Source organism: Paramormyrops kingsleyae, chromosome 8 (assembly GCF_048594095.1).
Source record: "Paramormyrops kingsleyae isolate MSU_618 chromosome 8, PKINGS_0.4, whole genome shotgun sequence".
In the NCBI taxonomy this organism is placed as follows: domain Eukaryota; kingdom Metazoa; phylum Chordata; class Actinopteri; order Osteoglossiformes; family Mormyridae; genus Paramormyrops; species Paramormyrops kingsleyae.
This window is the reverse complement of record NC_132804.1, coordinates 35,124,748-35,130,307: the sequence shown is the minus strand read 5'-3', so window position 1 is coordinate 35,130,307 and position 5,560 is coordinate 35,124,748. Positions and strand designations below refer to the sequence as shown.

The following is a 5,560-nucleotide window of genomic DNA, read 5'->3' as shown; positions in this document are numbered from 1 at the left end:
CAGAATGATAGTGCTAGTAATGTGATCATCTCTCATATGTGCAACATTGTTATTATGTTTCCTCTTAAACACCTCTGTGCTGACGTAGGAAAAAAATTATATTTTCTAGGTTGATGAGCTTTATGGGGCAAGCATGGATGGCCCTGACTTCATAGATGAGGATGGAATTGAAGTCCCAGAAGTTCAGTTACCCCGTCAGCTTACGGCAGAGGAGCTAGCCAGACTGCCCAATCGTGATGTTCCTATTAGTGAAGCACTTGAAGTTTACAGCTCAACAGTAGAACAACTGGACTACATATTCACAGGCTAATATTCCTTTTAGCTGCCTACACTACAAATAGAATGTAGAATCTAGATATTTTTTACAGAAAAATGGCAGGTTTGTCGTTCATTCACTAATGCATATTGTCATGAACCACTATTAAATGTTTGAGCTCTTGTCAACTAAGGATTTGAGTCAAAGTCAGTGTGATTAACACATAAAACCTTTGAGAAATCAAGTTATGAATAACCAGACTGAATACACATCACACCAATGAATATAGTGAATCTAAAACATCAAAAACAGAAGTAACATTTAGAAATCTTTAAGTTTTATTTACAACGTTGTACAAGCATACTTCTAACAAGGGTCTCACCCTGTGGGTCAGGAACAGTGAAATGCAAAAATATTTAAAACCGGTTATAGCAGTACCATTACTGAACATTTCCATATTTGACTTTTAAGAACAAGGACATTGAGGGTGAACAACTTACACCCGTCCAAACCCAAACTTTGTGGACTTCACAGCTGCTCTAATTCTTTCTGAAAAATCAGAGGTCCCACATCTGCTTGGAATCTTTAAAGTGGTGAAGCAGGTGGAGGCCACTGGAAAAGTTAGTTCCGACATTACTTCAACATACATATGGTCAGGCAGGACTGTCCACCCTGTCCAGAACTCAACCAGCTCATTAAGCTGTGAAGAAGAGGCTAGAAAGAAAGGAACATTACTTCATATGTTAGGACTATGTAATGTATTCTTTTCACCCTGTCATTTCTTGTAATGGCCATTTCTTTAACTTAAAAATGTGGCCAAATTATCCTTTGAAGAATCAGCTAACAGACAAGATGATCTAACATTACCACATATTTGTAAAATAGGCCAAAATAGGTCTTGTTAATTTTTGGTACCACATTGTAATTCTAAGTGTTTAGTTATACAAATGGTTATTTCATGAACTATTAATATCATTAACAAACGTAAAACAATCATTGTGCGTGAGTGAACAATACCTCTGGTTCTAGTATAGCTGCTGCACATCTGGGGAACAGTATTGTTACCAAATCGGGCCGTTCCTTTAACATCCTTAGGACTCTAGTGTCTTTCAACCCAATTCTTATCTGTGCCACCTGCCTTTCACGCCGGCCAATCACCTAGTAGAAAAAAGATGGCACCAGACATGGATATTATTTAGCTGCACATTCCCAGCAACTGAACGAGCACACATACTTGTCAATAACATACACCATGATGGAGGATTTTTTCAGCCAACCACCGTCTGTTGGCCACAGTCATCATGGGCAGGTCCTAACTGATAGCTAAGTTGTTAACTTGGTGTTGCTCAGCAATTGTTAAGTCTTTGTTGTTTTCAAGCTGTGAAAGCAAAGTAAATATATAAAAAACTGATCATGCCTAAAAGACATTAAACAAGGTTGCATTAAATTGATTTAAATACATATGCATTTATAGACAAGCTATCTAAGCAAATGCTGATATAACTATACAAACTGTGTTGAATTCTGTTAACTGCATAAGAAATATCTATACATTTATTTTAAGTTTGCACTTACAAGAGTAACAATGTCTATAACATCAAGGTCAGGACAGTCTTTCAACTCCAGGACTGGGGTGACATCTTTGGATCCACACAGAAGTGGGAAGAGAGACTGACTAAGACCAGTCAGCATTGGCCCCCCATTGATGAAAGAATGGCCAATAACTCTCCCCACCACCCTGAAAAGGTCACCATCTAGCAATGTTCTGGATGTAGAGGGAACCAGATGGTCTGCTTCGCCAATGAAAAATAAGGTTTTTCCACCACATGTGGAGGTATAAAACAAAATCACAATGAGTGTTCAACACCATGGCAACATATTGGATTAATATAACATTCCTTTACAGTCTTCAGTCTGAGTAAGAATGTGACTTACCAAGGTCCAGGTGTAGTCCAGTGTGGATCTTATCCAACAGCAAAGAAAAGACGTGACGTTTAACCCCATCCCCGATTGCACTATCCGCTGTGAAATAAATCCGATGTGTATTACTTTATTTTTATTTGAAATGTGTTCTTACACAGGAGCGTCTCCCTTGATATTTTGCACAGTACCGAATGGCCTTGGCCTAGAAGCATCTTCCACAAATGACAATGGACACTAAAAACACTAAGCACAGTTGACACAAAGATGCAGTTTTATACATTTTATACATACCCTTCAAGCGCACTTCAAATGGACGAGTCCAATCAACATTGGTCTGCTTATAGAAGAGGAGCATCGCTCTTTCTCTGTCTGTCTCAGTGCTGTGCATATCTAAAGTTATTAGGGTTAGGGTTAGGGTTAGGGTTAGGCTTGTCTTCTGCATTCTGCAACATTAAGTCCCGGTACATTTTTGTAGCAGATTGTAAATCAGGCTCCAGCCTCCACTCTGTTTATATAAAAAAAAAAAGCTGAATGTTCTTTTTTATGAAATTGTAGCTGTCATTATATAAAAATACTAACCAATATAAAATATACAAATAATATTAAAAAAAAAAACTGCTCGTAGAACAACACCTTCAAACAAAAGATCCATTGACTAGCTGGCTCTGTCAGAAGGTGTAGCAAGAAGCAGTAGCCTGAGATGCTGGATGGGTGGAGGCTGAGGATGAAGCAGTGGCCTGAGATTCTGGATGGGTGGAGGGTGAAGATGAAACAGTGGCCTGAGATGCTGGATGGGTGGAGGGTGAGGATGAAGCAGTGGCCTGAGATGCTGCATGGGTGGAGGGTGAGGATGAAGCAGTGGCCTGAGATTCTGGATGGGTGGAGGGTGAGGATGAAGCAGTGGCCTGAGATGCTGGATGGGTGGAGGGTGAGGATGAAGCAGTGGCCTGAGATGCTGGATGGGTGGAGGGTGAGGATGAAGCAGTGGCCTGAGATGCTGGATGGGTGGAGGGTGAGGATGAAGCAGATCACCACTGCAGTAAAATTGTATCTATTGATAAATTGTAAGATGGTTACTTACGTTTCACAGACATCAACATGGTCTTGAATGTCGTTCATCATGAAATTCTGGCCACAGTACATATAAGTCACCATGCACTGTGTTAGTGACTCATCCTCCTGTGTCTGCGTGAGATTCTGTAATGAAAAAAGTCCTGTCCTTTTTAATTTGCTTTTGAACTAGACCAATAAATACAGGACACTACACAGATTTCTTTTAGATATACACAAGACAAATGTTGTACTTAGAACCTCCTACAGTGTCTATGACTGACATGCAAGTAATCATACATAATAACCAAGACTGTGTATAATTACTGTAAAACACTGCGGCAGCCACCATAGATGTAGAAAGTATCCAAATATGGTGGTTATACCTATGCTTTATTCACACAAGCTTTAAGTGTCCCTTCAGCATGCCAACTTTCACATAACACAGGCTAATTCACATTCACCCAATCTGTTAACATCAAAGTAAATTGTTTACCTGTAAACTGATATCCTTCTGTAGTGGCCTCACATATATAATAGCTTGGCCAATGTTGGCTGACGTGCATAAATAATGGGGAGTGTACCCACTACTGGGGCAATCAATTACTGCTAGTGTTCGAGACCGTGAGGAACCTCTTACCCGAAGGGGCTGGTAGCCCCCACAGTCATGCAAAGCAGGGTAATGAGACAGTAACATATTGGTAAATTCAGTGGCAGTGCAGAATTTATCTGTAAGTGAAAACCACAGTCCTTATTATTGAGTGATAAAATAACAAAACCTTTTTACAGTGTACACATTGGCCTTTGTCAATAATCATTCCTTGATGCAAATTTAGCTACTATAACTTTTTTACAGGTGTGTATGCAATTTTGGTTCTATGTGCTGTACTGTTACCAGAAAATGTTAGTCTTCTTTCTCCCAGGCCTGCCTTCTCTAATTCGTATTTTTCTGCTGTCCCCGGAACAACTTCTTGCCGTCGGTTAGCCAGGCAGAAGAATCTGTGCGTGAATGTTTTTTTGGTGGTCTTTGGCATCAAGCGTGGTGCAGTTTGAGGCCGATTATAGGGCCTAAAAAGCCTTAATACCTCCGATGCAAACAAAAATAACAAGTTAATCTTTTAAATAATGCAATAGTAAATGAGATATGGTTATACATAAGTTTTCATAACACATTAAATCATTCAAGTGACACACCATTTGACATTTTTAACATTTAACTGATCCCTTTTTCAGAGTATAACAACTAGGGATAGTAATTAAAGGGATAATAACTCCCTGGAGCAGCTTCATGATAAATACCTTGCTCAGGGGCAGAATTGTGAATTAACCTTATTGGGTTCCACATGGAAGGTGTGATCCCCAGCCACTACACCAGCACTGTCATCAATATAATCTACATGATTGTAGGCTTTAGTATGACCATATTTCGGCCAATGAACCTTACAATGGTTTGAAAGTTAGAAGCTGGGACCAATTGATTAGTTGGCAGTATGCTTCAAATGAGGCTACCATTTTCTCTTATTGTTTTATTTAAAATTTTGTATGGGTTGCATATTTTGTTGGGCTAACGTCTCTGTCAGATAATGTCGACGGGTAGCATTTTTCAGCTGCTTAACGTTACATGCGAAACAAGATTACCTCACGTTCCACTCTCTCCATGACGAGCCGGTGTGCCAGCACCTGAACACAGTCACCGGCCGATCTGGAGTTTGGCTTGGACTCCTCTCTTCAAGTGCCGTGGCGGCCTCTCGGAGAAGATGGACAACGGACTTCTCCATTGCATTTGCCTCTTTCGCGCGAATTCCAGTGAGCGTGACGATTAAACAAGGAAGTGACTTTGTTAATGAAGGTCCGCCTTGATGAGCGGTCTGACAGTTGGGAATTGCAAATTGAGTTTCCCCACCAACATGCAATGCAATTGCCAGGGACGCCATTGCCATTTGAATAAAGAGGCAAAAAACCCATGGCAATACGAAATGCAATTCAGTGCCTTGTTATTCTATTCATTATTCAAAATATTTTGAAATGAATTAAGGATTGCATAAGCACTTTGCACATTGAATTGCCGATTGCAAAATGTATTTTCAAATTAAATGCTCAGATTAAATATTGAAATGACAAATGCATGCTCTGATTGAATATTGAATTGCCAATTGCAAAATGAATTGCCATTTGAATTTTTGTGCTTATAATCTTCCATACTCGTTAACCGCATGTGGATTCCCCGTGTTTACCAGCTGTTCCTGATCGTTGTCAATTAGTCCATTGTATTTAGTCCGCGTTTCCGTTTGTTTCCCCAGTCCGGTCATTGTATTGTCAATGTGTTTTCGC

The 5,560-nt window shown here is 39.9% G+C and overlaps 1 long non-coding RNA gene across 1 annotated transcript; it reads right to left on the bottom strand.

Moving 5' to 3' along the window:
• Window positions 1-699: 699 nt before the first annotated feature.
• On the bottom strand, window positions 700-1,634 carry LOC140592334 (uncharacterized). The gene is made up of 3 exons (XR_011992708.1): window positions 1,506-1,634; window positions 1,274-1,414; window positions 700-970 (listed from the first exon to the last, which is right to left on the bottom strand). It is a non-coding gene; the product is annotated as an uncharacterized lncRNA (long non-coding RNA).
• Between the last annotated feature and the right edge of the window lie 3,926 nt (window positions 1,635-5,560).